Source organism: Leptonychotes weddellii, chromosome 4 (assembly GCF_054177405.1).
Source record: "Leptonychotes weddellii isolate Sample4059 chromosome 4, ASM5417740v2, whole genome shotgun sequence".
Lineage (NCBI taxonomy): Eukaryota > Metazoa > Chordata > Mammalia > Carnivora > Phocidae > Leptonychotes > Leptonychotes weddellii.
The window spans coordinates 80,881,213-80,899,616 of NC_138372.1; positions in this window are offsets into that span (position 1 = coordinate 80,881,213).

Consider the following 18,404-nt stretch of genomic DNA (forward strand, 5'->3'; position numbering starts at 1 on the left):
CCATCTTTGAAGATTTTAAGACTCAGCTCAAATACCATCTTTGAAAAACAAATGTTTATTCTTTCCAATTACCTCTCCTCCTATTAACACTTGTTTGATTAGGTATCTCTCCTATATGTTCCCAAAGCACTTCTATAATATCCTTTAACTCTTATTTCTCTATATGGCAGTCATTGATCTCCAGCATTAATCAATGACGTCTTTGATTGCAAGAAACCGTATCTTTTTCATATTTGCTTTGATTGCTAGTCATTCTAGTTGAATGACTAGAATGAATATATAAATAAATGTATCAAAGGGCAATGTTTTAAAAATCTGAATTCGAGTCAGACCTATAAATTAATCAAGGGGTGAACAATCAGAGGACACTGCTAATTTTAAACAAAACATGTATTAAGCACATTCTATTAAATTAATCAGTGTGCATTTATACATGCAAACACAGAAGGGGTTATCCTTTATGGTGTGAAAATAAAGAGCATTTTTAAGTATCTTTTTGCAGACAATTAAGAAATAGGTGCACAAGTGGAAGAATCAATCCTAACAATAATCCAAACCTGATTTGCCTTTGAACTTCACCTCCACTTGTATGTTAATAGGCAATTCATATTTAGCATGAAGAGAAGAATTCTAGATCTTCTCTCAAAACTAGTGAATTAATTTCTTAATTTCTCCTAACTCAGGAAAAGGCACCATGATTCATTTAATTGCTAAAGTAAAAGTGCTAGCAGTTTTATAGGTAACTAGTTTTCCTTTAACCCCCATATGCAATTTCAATAAACAATTGAATATAATTTACCATGCTGTGACTGAAGATAGACAAAAAGATAAAATAATAAATCTAATCTCAAGTTATTGAGCGCAGATGACATAATAAGGATTAAACCAGAAGAAGGTGCCAAGTGCTCCATAAGTATAGAGGAAATCAAATAATTGACATAATCAGATCCATATGTAAATTGCTTTGGAAAGAATACAAGCTAGAGAATGTAAAATTAGTGAGGAGCTAATCATAATTATTCAAGCATGAGAGTAAAATAATTAATTAAAGAGGAAGATCCTTTTCAATAGGTTGATGGGTAATGTTAAATTGAGACATTAGTCAACGCTAAGACTTGTAATGGTGAAGTAAAACACCAGTGTCCTTGAAGGTCTAGGTTGGGAAGATGAAAATCCTGAGCTGAACAACTCAAGTATTCTGATAATTAAAGCAACCTAAAATAAACAGAATGCTGTGATTCTGAGTCTTCAGGGAAAGGGCCCAGAAATTACCACTGAAGTCTCAGCAATTCATGTTTCAGCACTTAAAAAGGCTTGTGGAAGGCGGTACACAGAAAAAAAGAAGAAGAAGGATGCTCAACAGTTATGATTCAGGCCCCATGATAGGAAGAACAGAGGTTTTATATATGTGTATATATATACACATATATATCATGCATACTTACTGGGACATATATAAGGGATATTTGAATTTGCAATGGATACAGTGTAAATATTCAAGAGGGAAGGTATTCAAGCAAGTGCTAACTTTCTATGCTGGATTATGTTATTTGAGGAAAGATTACTATATTACGGAAAAAGTAAGATTCCGATTTCAAAGAATATGAGCACAGGTTAAATATTTAACTGCTCAACTTTACAAAACACAAATTCATTTCTTTTTTTTTTTAATTTCAATTCTGGCAGAATGCATTCCAACTTCTTGCAGTGCATTGGACCCTTCCTTTGGAACTATTTTATGATACATTACAGCTATATATTTTTGCCAATTAACTGAGATTCTTGGTCGACAAAGTCAGCCAATATATAGTTCTTTGACTATGTATTTGATAATATAGGGCTAGCAGTTTCTACAAAATGGAGTTATTTAGGTCTGTGAACATTTACATTGGCAGTTTTCAGAAATTATGTCATTAATAATGGAACAGATTTGGCCCATACCATCTGTTATTGCTCAGAGATTTTAATTTCACAAATAAAATACTAGTTGATAAAATCATCAATGCGGGGGTGCCTGAGTGGCTCAGTTGGTTAAGCAACTGCCTTCAGCTCAGGTCATGATCCTGGAGTCCCAGGATCGAGTCCCACATCAGGCTCCCTGTCTGCTTCTCCCTCTGATCCTCCTCCCTCTCATGCTCTCTGTCTCTCATTCTTTCTCCCTCAAATAAATAAATAAAATCTTTAAAAAAAAATCATCAATGCTAAGACTGCTGAAAGGTATTTCTCCTCTAAACATTATGATTTATTTGTTTTCTCAACAATATGTTCTTGCTTATCTCAGCTATAGAATAAGACACAATGTATTCTACTGCCATTTCCTTACTTAGCCTAATTTACCACTTGCCATCACTTAGCAAAAAGGTCATAACCAGCAAATCAACCTAATCGCTCACTAAGGAAATTTGCATCATGGCAGCAGAAAGTAATGTCTTTCATTCCAATGATACAATAAGAAAGATAATTGTCATAAAACATACATAATGCAAGGAAAATGTACTCAGAATATTATTGGAAAAGACCCAGATTATATCTCTGAGTTGCTGTCAAATTGATTTTTTGCTATTTAATATTATTCCTTGCTCATAATAACTCCTTCTATTATTATCAGTGTGATCAACTCTGCAGTTGATTTGACTCAATCACTAAGCCACACAAAGCAAGATTTTGGTGGTTCCTTTTGCAGCCAGTGTATTATGTCCTTTCAACATGGCTCTGATTGTATAATCATCTTCTTAGGGTGTAGAATTAATACCCAGAGGTAGGATGGTAGATTTTTAGTGAATGATTTAAGTACCACAGGTTATTTTGTCTATTTATTTTATATTGTGAGATGTAAACTATCATAGCCAATATAACTTGGACTTTGAAATCAAATTGCTCTGCTTACAAATCTTGATTCTATCACTAGTCAGAAGCTTATGAATCTTGGTGTCTTCATCTGTAAAATGGAGATAACAATCCCCATTTTTAGAGATATTTTTTAGGATAAAGTGAAATAACAGGTGAAGAGTATTTCTTGCTAAAAGGATCACCCCAGGATCATGATAAAGAGCTTGGTCCCCATAGTTACCCAGACCCTACTTGCCACAAGTTGTGTGCTTTGGCCAAAATCAGTTGATACCATTAATCATATGTCTGCTCATGTACAAAATGAAAATTATTCCTTCAATATTTATTGGGCACTCACAGTGCCTTCATGGAGTTTATATTCTAGTAGGGAAATAATAATACCTAATATTTAGGGTTATTTTGAATATTAAAAGAAGTAATGCATATACAACACTTAGCCACTAATAATTATTTTATACGATTGTTGGCTATTGTCATTATTATATGGGAAAAACCTTAAAAGTGTGAGGATTTAAGAGATAAAAGTAGTAGATGAGAATTAGTGAAAGAAGATGCTTTAGTGAGGGAGGGAAATAGAAGACAGAAGGAGACAGGAGTGGATGGGTGGGGTGGGGTGTGATGGGTGATGTCGCTAATCGATTTGCCTACAGCAGAAGGTCTGTGTAAGAAAGCGATGGGGAGAAAAGGTTTGAAAAATTGTGTGACTGCCCTTTATGCAGGACATTGAGGAGGTTATGCTTTATTCTCTGGTCAACAACGATTCATGGTGCCTTCTGATGTGAGTAATATTATTCTGTGAAAAATAAACGGAGTGGCCAGTTAGATCTCATTGCCCCCTTCCTATAGAATGTGAAATTCTTTAGACCCCATCAAGGTCATATGATTTTAGGGGACCATATTTTAAAATACAAGGAATTAATCCTATCACCATATTACATATTATAGATTTGTGGTCTTCTGAAATATCCGTCTTAGAAGAAAATAGCCTTGAACAAAGTTAGACCCTTCCCGCATAGTAAACTGTTGTTTACTTCTCCCTGTCTCTTTTATCTTGTCTGAAAATATAAAGCTGGAGCTTCAAAGTCATTAGGAATAGAGAGTCTGTCCTACACTTGAATATCCTTCATATGAAGTACACTCCAGAGAAAGAATTTAATGATTATAGTAACAGACTGATGCTCTCAACACCCTGAAATTCTGCCATGAAGGTCATTCCACAAGGAGTTCCAAGAAGCAGCGGCACACAGCTCTGCTCAAAACTCAGAGTGAGCTACTCAATAGGTTACTTCCAGAGGTGAAGCTGATCCTCAGTCTTGTTTCCTTGTCAGGCAAACATCTTCCTAGTTTTATTTTGAATTTAGGACTGTTGCAAACAGCAAAAGAGAGAAGTTTAGATATAAACAATCTCTTCTTCCTGGAGGAAATACACCGAGGTTGCCTTACTGATCTAGACACTGGATTTCTGATTTCAACCTAGCAACTAATTTGGGAAGTCGAATGCTCTCACCTCAGTAAGTCACATCCTTTTCTCTCCAGAGGAAGTACAAAAAAGCATACTAACTGCTAAAGACATAGACACAGGATTAGTGCCTGTGTTGTAAACAAATATGATCTTCCAAGCTTCACTGAAGATATAGCTATTATACTCTTATATTTTATATTTTCTTCTCAGAGTACAAAGGAGCGATTAGTTGCCCTGTGGTATATTTTTAAATCTTTCTAATAATAATGTTTTTAACCATCATCTAACTCATTTAAGTAGAAGTATTCCCTTAGTGAAAAGAGATTAAAAAGAAATATGAGCATATTGGGAGAAAAAGAATAACAGACAAAATTAATCAGGAGAGACTAAATTTTACTGGAAAGATTAGAACACTATCCCAAGGTAGGCTGTGAATGACCTGAGGACATAAGAGCAAACACATGAAGAAAAACAAATCTTCCTAAACCCTGCCAATGTCAGTAACACTAAATTAATACCTACAAGTAAATTTGCAGTTTTATGGTTTAATTCTGACTCGAAATGTTTGGATTTATGAAGAACATACCCAAGCCCGCCATAAAGCAACTGTTAAATACTAGATACATAAGCTTCCAAAAAGTGGAATCGTTCCCAGTATCTTCTCCTGTAATTCTATCCCTCAATTTACATTTCAGCTTAAGTCATTACAGTTAGGCTCACAGAACTGGCTGGTCATGAAGGTGATAAGCTTAGGAGAAAATTTAACAAAGAAAATAATTCCATTTTCCTTCCAAAATATTATCTAGGTGATTTAGAAGGATATAGGAATCCATGTGTTAAAGCAGGAAATAACCAAAATCTAATTTCTTCCCCATAATTGTATACTAAAAATAGCAAGCAAATATTTTATAATAAAATATTTATAAAAAAATTTATAAAAAACCTTGACTGAGTTAATATAAAAATATGAATCCTGACTTTCAAAAATGTATAATATTTTTGAAGATGTTAAATGATATTTGAGGATATATTTGGAGATCTGACAGAAACTATGTAATACCAAAAGCTTCCCTGCAAAGGGTGAATACAGCTGATTCAGATCTTTAAGTGAGATCTCTGGATTCTGATCCCAGGAACACTATGTACATTCACTAAATAGCACCAAACCAGCTATTTACTGAACATTACTAATATGAGTATTTTTAGTAAATAATTTAGCCCTTTCATACCCATGTATTTACTGTAATCCTATCCTTCCTAGTCACTCCATCATTAAAATAAAAGAATGTAATCTCAGAATTTCCTGGACAGACTTCAACAACAAGGATACATTATTAATAAAGTAAAAATGAGCTTACATATTTGTTTTTAGAGCCATTACCTGCTGGCCTTTAAGACTAATTATTTCTTTTAGCCTTTAAGCAGTGCTTGTTAACATTCAGGATGTCTGTTAGCACATGTAAACATCTGCTTTTCATAAGTCTGGAGTCTGTATATTAATGAGTTAACCAACTAGACTTCAATTCAAATGAGATCATTTCTGTGTGATCTTTACAAATTATTTTAACCTCCAAGAAATTCAGTTTCCTTATCTATAAGATGGAGAGATTGATACTGATCTCTTAGGGAAGATCTGAGTATTTAATTGAAATAATAAGTATGAAAAAACTATTATAATCCCTGCTAAATAATAGGTATTTAACAAACACATACATGTTTTCAGGAAATTACTTTTGTATCTCTGTATCATTGTAGTTATGATCAACTTCCTTTATTAGTAGTGTATAGGAAGACATTTCTAGTTCTGGTAGACTATGTCCATCAAAATTTACCCATTGATTCAGTTTTATCTTTGTCATATTTTATCAAACATTCTATCTATAGAGGTTTATGTAAAAGCAGATTATATTTTACTTAAGTAATATACAATCATGTATTACTCAAGAGAGGAGAGGGGCGCCTGGGTGGCTCAGTCGTTAAGCGTCTGCCTTCGGCTCAGGTCATGATCCCAGGGTCCTGGGATCGAGCCCCACATCGGGCTCCCTGCTCAGCTGGGAGTCTGCTTCTCCCTCTCCCTCTCCCCCTGCTTGTGTTCCCTCTTTCGCTGTGTCTCTCTCTGTCAAATAAATAAATTTTAAAAAAAATTAAAAAAAGAGGAGAAAAATATTTTCTATAGCCAATAATAAAGTTTTTAATTAAATAAAATTTCTTTTTAGTCAAAACTTAGAGTATAATTCTAGGCTCCCAATTTTAAAATAGCTACCTATTTGTATTGCTGTTAAATGAGCTCTACTGGTGTCTTTAGATAATATTATGTTCAGAGCTAACATTGTAAGTTCTGATTAAGCAAAAAATTACTAAGAATATTCCTTATTTATTTTTTTTAATAACTTACCTTGGGAGGCAGTTGGCATAGAGACTAAGAACATAACTTCTGGGTCAAGACTTCCTGGTTTGAATACTGGCATGACCAATGACTAATTTGATATTCCTGAGTAATTACTTAATGTCCACCTTCCTTAATTTTGTCTGTTTAAAATAAGGATATTAATAGCACTACTTTATGACATTATTTGAAGATTAAATGAATTAAAATATATCATGATAGTAAGCAAAACATATATGCTAGCTACTCTCATTGTAGTGCTTCAGTGTCTAAAAGTGTAAAATAACCTTTTGAGGTTTCCAGCCTCTGTCATGTAAATTTATCCTGACCACTTTTACCCCTTAATTAGGAAAAATGTATACTTACACTGTTACTTAAAAATATATATAACCAAATAGCAATAGCTCTTTATCAAAGGCTATCCAAGGGCATATCTTGAGGGTTTTTTTTTTTTAATATTGATAAAAAGATTTTTGTTTCAATGAACACAAGTTAATAGATTTGGAATTGTGTTAATTAAAACTCACTTCTGGCAACTAATTGTATCTTCTAAAGGATTAAGATTAAATGATGCAAGACTTCTGGCTTCTATCTTGGATAGAAAAGCTAGAAAAACTGTCACATCTTATCTACCAACAAGAACAAGTTAGATGATATACTAAATCATGAATCTAGAGAGCAGGAGTCACAGAATAACCAACAAGACTAGAATTGAAAGAAAGAATAAAGTTTCAAAGGAGATATGGGATATTTAGCATTAACTACTCTGTGGCAATAGGAGAAAGACAAAGATCTCCATACAAGTGGATAGGAAGAATTCAGCAATTCTTTTACTGAATTACAAAAGGCCAAGTGTGAAATAGTATGAGGGTATAAAATCTCAAAATGTTGTGGACACAAATGGAGTTTGCACTCACTCACATGCTCTTGTCCATAGAACACACTGGGTGGTCACAAAGACTGACAAGGCAGTATACAAGAGCTGGATGAGTGGAGGGAAGACTGCTACCCTACCTAGTATCTACTCCACTAAAGAACAAAATATTAAGTTACCAGCAAAGAGAAGAGCAACAAATGCTTCTGCCTAAAACACTATGCAGACCCATTGCATCCAAAAGAAAAAAAAAAAGACCCTTCACTCCTGGAGAAGGGGCAGGAAACTCTCCTGGGCCCAGACCACTGGGGATCTCTTGCTGCCGTCCTATGTGTTGACCTGAGACCAACCCAAAAAAGTCCTCATTACACTGTATCCATTGTTTGTACATCAAAAGGATCCAGGGCGCCTGGGTGGCTCAGTTGTTTAAGCGACTGCCTTCGGCTCAGGTCATGATTCTGGAGTCCCTGGATGGAGTCCCGCATCGGGCTCCTTGCTCGGCAGGGAGTCTGCTTCTCCCTCTGACCCTCCTCCCTCTCATGCTCTCTGTCTCTCATTCTCTCTGTCTCAAATAAATAAATAAAATCTTTAAAAAAAAAAAAAGGATCCAGAAATATTCAGTCTCTGATGAATCTCCTTTTCCAACTTCAGTCCGTTGAGGAATTGTAGAGGGAGGTTGTGCCTTTTTTTCTTCTGTTGAAATCTTTATCCTACCAGTTATCCACTAGTTGAAAAGTCTAAATGTCAGCAGTATGTACTATGTTCATTCCCACTAACATTAGAGAGAATACTAGAAATAGGATCAATTATAAGCCTACAAATTAAAAAGGTACCTGAGAGCTATAAGTAAGTATTCAGACACATCCATGCTTCTCCTTTGCATTTGCCATGCACATTTTTTTCTTAAAATGTATCATTGTTTTGGAATAAATTAATTCCAAGGAGTGCGATTTTAAGAACATTATTACCTATACGGCCATTAGCAATATATAAATGTACCAACTTCGTAGCAAATTCACTAGGATCTAGTGCTCAAAAAAGTCAAATATTTTTCAAGTCTATAAATATAACTGTGAAGAGTTTCTGTGGAAAATAATCTAGAGTACTTATTGAAAATTAAGTTTTGTGAAGTTTTAAGGGGGAAATGCCAAAATGAATTCACAGTAAACCAGGAACCTTAGACTACACTCTCTCTTTCTATAATGTAACACTCCCTTACAAACATTATCAATACTTTCAACACTTACTAATCAATCATATCAAGTTGACAAAGCCCTAATAAGCCCAGCAATCTACTCTCGAGAAGTTATCCTATTACTGAAAACATTTCAAAGCAGCATTAACTGTTCTCTTTAAACTCATGACCATTAGTCTCATGTCGGTGTTCAACACTAATAAATTATAGCATCAAATTTCCCTAGTAGATTTGGTTTAATATTTTCCATTCCCCAAACCACTTTTCAGTAGAATCTCAGTTCTGTTTTCTGATGATAGTATCATCTCTGAGGATAGACAAATCTAGATGATATTGGAGGATCATTCCCTTCCCCTTTGGGCAGCTCAACAGGGAGATTTCTCAGCCCAAACAGCAAAGAAGACTTCTGGCTGATGTCAGCATTCCTGGCAGGCCAGGCTTTTTGCCATAGCCTGGTATGCAAAATGTGGACTTGCTCCCCAGTAATCTTCAAGTTCCTTGAAATATTTCTTGTTACTTAGAGGAGATACAGGTTCTGTAGTCCAGCTTAGGCTAACTGGTTAGTATATAATACAGTGTGGGACCGGCTTGTTCACCCTGCCACAGGTCCATCTGCAGCCCACACAGCCTCCTCCCTGCGGTAACCTTGGTCTCACTGGGTATGGGTCTACTTTGCCCGGTTGTGCTGTGGAATAATGAGATTTCGGGGGGTTGAGTACACTCTAACATGTTTCTGCTTGTAAGATTTCCCCCTATAAATGTAAAATTATATCTGCTCTTTAAGGCAATGTGTTCATGATGCTCTTGAGTGACACTGAGACATTAGTGAGAAAATAGAAACAATCTTTTGGAAACTCACTTGTCTTTTCTCCACTAAATCTGCCAAAGGAGACAGTTTAGCCTCATGCTTAAGAAATGTTTTTCTGGAGCCCACCTGAAGGAGTTTGAATCCCAGCTCCCAGTCATCAGGTGTGTGACCTTGAGCAAATTGTTTTTCTTTTCCAGTTTTTTTGTCTGTAAAATAGGAATAATACAACTCTGTGGGGTTGTAGGGAGGATTCAATTAATATAGGTATACTACTTAAAACAGGCTCTGACATATAATAAACTAGTATTAGTATTTGTCCAGTGAATGATGCCTATCTGTAACTAAAACAACATTCTCTGTGTTTCCTGCTAATACAATGGAGGATGCAAGAGTGGTCTTCTCAAAGGCCAAATCCATCTGTTGATTCTGGATCAGATCCTTAATTTAATTTATAAAAAATTCATTCTTGCGTGCATTCTCTCTTTATGCTATCATCAACTTTTCTAACTCTTCTGGATCATTCTGACTGGCATGAAAATAATCTTTATTATTTTTCAAATTAATAAAAATGTTTCCCTACACTTTATCTTCTCCATGTAGTAACTCAATTATCTTCCCTCCTCGATGATAAATTCATAGAAAGAGGTTAGTTGTGGCAGATTATATATTCCAAAAATGTCTCTAGCAATATTTCCAGTTCCACTCTAAAATGTTACTGGACCCATCAAGAGATGGCTTTGTCTTCCCTCTCCTTGAACTCAGGGAGATTTTGTTACTGCCTCTGTAAATAGAATGTAAGAAATGATGTTACTCTGGGCATAGGTAATAAAAGATAATATGCTGTCACATGACTCTCTCAGGATATTTACCTCTGTGGTCCAGCCATCCTATAATGAAGAAGCCCCAGCCATATGGAGATGTCAAGTTTAGGGGCTCTGTTCAATAGCTTCAACTAAAGTCAGCCTCCAACCAGCTTCATCCTCCAAACATGTGAGTGAGCAAGCCTCCAGATAATTTTAGCCCCAAACCTTTGAATTTTCCAGTTTGAGGTCCCACATATTATGGAGCAGAGACAATCTATTCCTGTGATGATCTGTTCAAATTCTCGACGCACAAAATCCATGAGTACAATAAGTAATTGTTTTATGTCACTGAGTTGTAGGGTAATTTGTTATGTAGCCATAATAACTGGAGCATTTGTTTATAATAATTAAAGTGACTACCTCAGGGCTCAGCAATTTTCATAATGAAATGCCAAATTCCTGCAGATATGGAAATTATAAGAGAAAAGTTAAAATAAATGAAGACATCGCTCTGAAATCCACCTAACAGAATTTCTAGGAAAAGGTTATGAAAAATACAATTTAGAAATAATAAATCAAAGAAGAAATCCTCTAAAGTGAAGAAAGACTCTTCATTTTACTTGCACGTATGGGTTTGTCCATTGTTATCCCCCTAAATTATCCAACTTATATAATCAGAAAATATATTACTGGTAATTTCTTCTTTCTACTTTTCTGTTTAAAAGGTTATTTTAGACTTTCTTAATAATCAGAGTTTATTAAGCATATAATATAAATTAAAATAAAAATTCAAAACAAGTGTAATAATGTTTCAAAGAGTTTATGGTAGCGTTCTATATAAAATTTCTTTTCCTTCCAATGTTGCCTTTTTAGATTGTTATCTTATTGCTGTGAATCTCAAAGAAATGGAATAAAAGTAAAAATCATTCCCTGTAGGATTCATGACATTTGATATTTGTATTCTTGACAGTGACAAGAAAATTAATTTTAGCTTTCAAAAAGTAGGACATTGTCTATTCATAATTCGAAAACTCACTGTAATTCAAGTTTTTAAAATTGCCTGCCTTAAAGCAAATGATGATGAATTTATATGATTCTGTATTTTCTTTATATAATACCCTTATATCAAAATTTCACTTCACATTTTGGATGGAATGCTAGGAATAACACACTTTTTTGCTAGTTATAGATATGTGCTTAGTCATTACTTTTACCTACATAATTTGATATATCCCTCCAAACTCCTAAATCTAATAATTTTACAAATAAGTGAAAAAAAATGTCTTCCTACCTTGAAATATGAACCATTTCAAGATCTGATATCATCCTAATTTAGTCATTATCAATAACAGCTCTACCTACAAATTGCTAATTTTTAATATTCCTGTTTGTACACAGCTACATTTTTTTTCTTCAGTTTCCTTTTGTTGGTAACTACATAACAATGCCTTCACTTCCTCCAGAACTTCGATATACTGACCTTAATCATGTGTTTTGTTTTGTTTTTCCTCCCATCCCTTCACACCCTTTGTTCTCCCTCATACATTCATGGTCCATGAATATTGTCACTTTCTTGCCTACTTTTATCTCTCTGCCCTCTTTATTCTTCCATTAAACACACAAGGCAAATGCCTCGTGCTTGTTAATTTGAACTCTGTGCCAACTTCATGTCTATAAATGAAGAGCAACCGCAGTTAGGCTAGGAAAAAATCAAACACCCAAACGTGAAAGTGATCTCATTTTAAAATTAAACATACTTCTCAGTGGCTCTCAGAAATTTCCACCAACCTTAGTCCATTTCCCAAGATAATTTATCATCAAATGCTATCAAACAATATTTTTACACATTTTCATTTTTACTCAAACTTATGTCCTCTCTCTTCTTTTCATTTTCAGCTATGATCTAACTCCTTTTTTCACTGAAAACTTAAGCAGAGAAGATTCTCATCTTCACACCAACCGGTAATATCATCTGTTTGTGTCTCTGTTCACAGTCTCTATCTTCTCTCATATCACAATAAATGGTGCCGTTTCCTTTCAGAAGTCAAACTTTCCACTTGTGTACTAAATTTCTCCTTTTCTCCCTCCTTACTTGTGGAATTTTTCTTCTGAAATTATTTCTTTTCTCTCCTGTTGGCTTTCTGTTCTCGATCATGATCACATAAACAAATATGCAGATCTTTTTTTCTTTAAAAAAAAAAATCCCTTCTTTTGCCATAGAGCAAACCCCAACTATTGGAATGTTCTTCAGCTTCTTTATAGATCTTAACCTTCAAAATAGTTGGCTACTTTTACAGTTTTCACTTCCTCACCTCTACCTATTTTGAACAATACTACCACTTGAACAGAATGACCCTTCTCAAGATTACCAATAATGATTATACTTCCTGTATGCAGAATACTCATTACTCAAATGAGATGAGCAGCAGCTTTTGGAGAATTGATTATGTCCTCCTTCTAGACACACTTCTTTCACTTGATTGACAGGATACCACCCTCTCCAAATGTTCTGCTCATTTGCATATATTTCACAGCTATGTGTATGAAATAAAGATAAATTCAAGCAAAAAATATTTCCCATTAAATTAAAACATTTAAAATCATTGCTTTCCTTTGCATTTTATTTCAGTCCTCTCAAATTTTAAAACTATTTACTAGATTATGAATTAATCTAATCTTCTGCACAACACTATTCAAGAATATAAAATTTAATTATGCTCTTTATGAATATTTACAGTTTGGTAATTGTTAAATTTGTCCAAGCTTTATTTAGACTTTTTTGATAAATAATAATAACAATAATATGTCAAATAGTTTGCTTTGTTATTGACATTGTTGTTGTTTTTATTATTTTTGAAAGAAAATTAGATGTTTAACAAAGAAAGTTTCATAAAAAGCAAATTTTTAAATTTCCAAATAAGATCTCTACTCAAGCCCACTGTATCCAAATGATTTAGAATCCACTTGACTCTCATCTTTAACATGAAAGAGACTTTTTTTTTCTATAATTCAAACAAATTTTGGAGAGCAAGCATGAGAGGCACATTCTTAGATTGCTCTCCACCTCTTTTATTCTTCTGCAAGGATTCAGATGCCAAGAAAGTAATTCAATAGTGTCAAGAATCAATTTTTCTAAAGTCTTCTATTCAATAGATTCTGCCAAAGTCTCTGACAGATTCACTCTGTCTACTTCCTTTGTGCATAACCCTTATTGTTCATCAGTGAAAATGTGGTACTTGGCTGGCAGACACAATTATATTGCCTCTGTGTTTATTATAATAATAATTATTATTATTTTAGAACTGACTCATGAAACCACTTTGTACATTTATATCCTTCTTTCAAGTTGGGTTAGATTCCTTAACAGGAATAAGAAGAAATATGAATGGGTGCTAAAAATGTGAATATGTGATTATATTAATAAAGAACCATTCCACCTTAAGCACTTAGTATTTTAAAATGAGGAAAATCTGAAAATAAGTGGGTTCATGATTGAACATAGGAAAAATATCAAATAAAAAATAGAATTTAGGAATTGATGATAAGCAACCTGAAAATAATGAATGAAAACAACAAAAATCCTTAGGGTAAAAACAGCAAAGAGATTTTTTAAAAAATTGTTTAATAACACTGAAACATACAAAACCTGGAAAATATAAAAAATAAAAAATATGATATTTTATATAAAAATAAGAAAAACTCAGGTATTAAAGATATTTTAAGATACTTAGCATATCATTAATATTCCAGTTTGAACTTTGAAAATCTAGACAAATTAGATAATTTTCCAGCAAAGTATAAAATGTCAAAATTGACCCAGTTAAAAGTATGAAGTCTGAATAATAAAGTACTCTAAAGAGATGGTAAAATGCAGAAAGCAGTAGATTCAGTTTCTAAACTTTAAGTTAATGATATTTCCTCAGGCCTTGAAACAAATGTTGACTAAAACAGTATGCAAAGCTTCTCCTCATGTTTTTATTAAGATCACTTAACCTTAGTAATGAAAACTTATCAAGTTGATAAAAAAATACATATTCAAACTGTGGGATAATTTTATTTATGACTATAGAAGCTATAATTCTAAATAAAGTAATAGCTAATTGAATTCAGCACTGTATCAAAAGGATAATATACAAATGGTCAGAGAGATCATATTCCAATATTGTAAAGATTTTTCCACATTTAGAATTCTATAAGTATAATTTACTTAGAAACTATAATTTAGTTCAGAATTTACTTAGAACCAAAAATCCTATAGGAAGCAGGAATTTAAACTCTAAATCTAATTAAATAGCTCCGGAAACTATAAAATTTCAATAAGGGACATAAAACAAACTTGGATATTAATTAAAAAATCAATCAACTCAATAAAACAGCAATCACAAAAAAACATGATTTCATTGCAATTTTTTTATAAAATTATTTCAAATTTCTCATAGAAAAATGATTACCTTAGTAGCTGAGAATTCACAGTTGAATTCTGAGAATTATGTAGAGTGAACTGCACCAAATCAATTTCTATATGCAGGGACATCCATTAACAGCTAGACAGTCTTGGTTTTCTTGACAAATCACATACCCATATCCTATTGCAACACAGTAGAAGGGTTGTTGGCTTCCAAAGAAAATTGTGGATGCTATTTGGAAAAGGAAAAAAGGAAAATTGATAGTTGATAATCAACTACCAATGTCCAATTTGCCATGTGAAATGTTACATTTCTTTGGGTTAACAATCCACATACAAAATGTAAATTAAGAGAGTTATAGGTACTAGGTATAAATGTAAGAGAGTTGTTGAATAAGCTTTTAGTGCTAGAGATCTTCCTGGTATTTTTTGCAAGCACTTTTTTTCTAGTTATACATTGAAAATACATAAATGATTCTTCTTCTACCTGCTGATTATGAATTTCACATTTAAAAGTTTCAGTTGGATCATTATCTCTTTCAAGATAATGTGAATGACATTTGATGGGTTTTTTTTTTTTTATCTCATACAGACTAATTCTGTTAATATTTTGCATTGTGTGTCTTTGGATATCTGGCTAGACATTTTGGTTACTGACATTGAATTTAAAACAATTTAAAAATAAAAAAGATAACCTCTAAAATAAGTGCATAAATATGCTGTATTTTATCAATTTTATTAATTTGTTTTTAAGTTTTTAACATTTTAACAATCCGAATGGGTTTTTAATGAGTGATGTATCATATTTGAACTGGGAGAATGGTGTTGTTTCATTAGAGTAGTTTAAATGGTGTGTCCTACAATTGATAACATCTTGACTGCTATCTAAATTTTGAATATTTTATAAATCATCAAGAAAATCATCAGAAGTTCTACAGAATGGGGGAGCCTGGGTGGCTCAGTGGGTTAAGCATCTGCTTTCATCTGCCTTTGGCTCAGGTCATGATCTCAGGGTCCTGGGATCGAGCCCAGCATCCTGCTTCCTGCTCAGCAGGGAGTCTGCTTCTCTCTCTCTTTCTATCTCCCTCTGCCCCTTCCCACTGCTCATTCTCTCTCTCTATTGAATAAATAAATAAAATCTTTAAAAAAACAAAGTTCTACAGAATGACACCCTAATTTGTAAAGATTAACATTTATTAGGAAATAAGTTAATTAAGGTAAAATAAGCTATGAAAACTATAAATTACTTATTAAGCAATATTTTCACTATATCCTACCAGTTTATATGTGACATTCTCAATGCCATGCAGTTGTGTTTTTCTTTATTTCCATTTATTCTTCTTTCACCATGATTTATTTTCAATATATACTAAAATGCTCAAATATTTGGAATTTGTATTATAGCTTTTTGTTATTAGCTTCTAAGTTGTTTTTGTTACAAAATAGAATGGGCTATATGTGATACCAGTTCTCAAAGATTATTGAAATTTATTTTATCGCAAATCACATAAACATTTTTATGCATATTATTCCATATACTCTTTAGAAGAGGGAATATTTTCCCATTGTTAAATACAGAATTCCATATGCATGCATTAGCTAAAGCTCATTGATTTTGTTGTCAATTTTCTACATATTTTCTGATCATTTTCTTTTTTTTTTGCTTTTTTTAAAGATTTTATTTATTCATTCAAGACACAGAGATACACAGAGAGAGAGAGCATAAGCAGGGGGAGAAGCAAAGGGAGAGGGAGAAGTAGGCTTCCCACTGAGCGTGGGGTTCGATCCCAGGACCCTGGGATCATGACCTGAGCCAAAGGCAGAGGCTTAACCATCTGAGCCACCCAGGTGCACCTTTCTGATCATTTTCTGAATGATCAGAATACCTGAAAAAGTATATTGAAGTCTTATGCAATGGTGTTGGATTTTTTAGTTTTTCCTATAATGCCCTGTATCTTTAATTATTTTGATATTTTTAGATGTATATACTTTTCATTAGAGTTCTTTGACAAATTCAACTTTTTCTCAAAAGATTTTTACTGTCTTCAATGATGCCTTTTATCTAAAGTTATTAGTCTCAAAGTAATACAGCTTTATCTTTATTTATTCCTCAGTATATATTACAATACTGAGCTAATCATGAAAACTTGAGACATTTTTGTTTAAAAAAAATTTGACTTATCAGTTGTTTATCTTTAAATGACTGATTTTTAAGTGATTCTGAAGCCAATATAAGATAACCATCTTTCAAGATGACATATGAAGATGTCAGAGCACTGAAACAGCCATTTACAATTAGTCTGGATACCTTTTTTAATTTAAAACTGACTTTCTGCAATGTTGGGCACTCTTATTATAGGATTTGGATTTTGGTTTCTTGCTTTAATATCAGCTGTTTCTCCCCTAGCCTCTGTAACTGATTTTTGGGTGGTAATGTGATATATTTTAGGATGTTCTGTTTAACCAGACTGATATTTTCTAGATTGCCCACCATGATCTAATTTGTACTCTTGGTTCAATTCTACTACCATGTACTAGTTCTTGTCTACTCTACATATGCCTGTTTTGCTGGCAAATCCCTATACAGGTTAGTTCTTTGCTTCCATCTCTTGGATCCTGAACATTGCAATTAGAAAAAGTTGAAGTGATATTTTTTTCTAGTTACAGACAGGTTACTCCTTTGGAACCAAGAGTGTAAAGTGGGCCACTACAAAAGAAAAAAGCTGTTGACAGCAACAGGTTTCACTAGTAGCTAAAACTTCCAGAAGTGTTAATAAATTATCTTGTGTGGCTAGAAATTCTGTGTGGAAGCTTAAAGATTTTCTACTATATCAAAATATAGAAAGATTAAGTAATTATATCTCAGCCAAAATTGAAATACAAACATAACAACAGAAACTTTCCGGACTTTTTTTTTAAATAAAGGATATTTCATGTCTTAGAGATTCTGTCGATATGTATCATACTTAACAGAAGTCAAATATATTTAGATTTTATATATTTTATCAAACCATAAATAAACTTTAAATGTTCAATTCATGCAAAATATGCTTGTAACCTGTGAAAGGACAGGAAATTGCAGATGTGGAGGTTCACAAAATAATTAAAGAGATTTTTTAGTTAAATAAATTTTATTTATGTGTAATTTATGTATCATAAAGAGAACACATGTACACTGTCTGAAGATTTTTATAAAATCTTCTATAAAAGATTTTGTCTATGTCTATGAGGTCATTTTAGGGCAACCTGGGTTTTTATCAAAGACATAAATAACACATTTCAGGGCACCTGGGTGGCTTAGTTGGTTAAGCGTCTGCCTTTGGCTCAGGTCATGATCCCGGGGTCTTGGGATCAAGCCCCACACTGGGCTCCCTGCTCTGCGGGGAGCCTGCTTCTCCCTCTGCCCTTTGCCTGCCACCCCCCTCCCCCCTGCTTGTGCTCTCTGTCTCTCTGTCAAATAAATAAATAATTAATTAAATCTTTAAAAAATGAAAGGGGACGCCTGGGTGGCTCAGTCGGTTGAGCGTCTGCCTTCGGCTCAGGTCATGATCCCCGGGTCCTGGGATCGAGTCCCACATCAGGCTCCTTGCTGAGCAGGGAGCCTGCTTCTCCCTCTGCCTG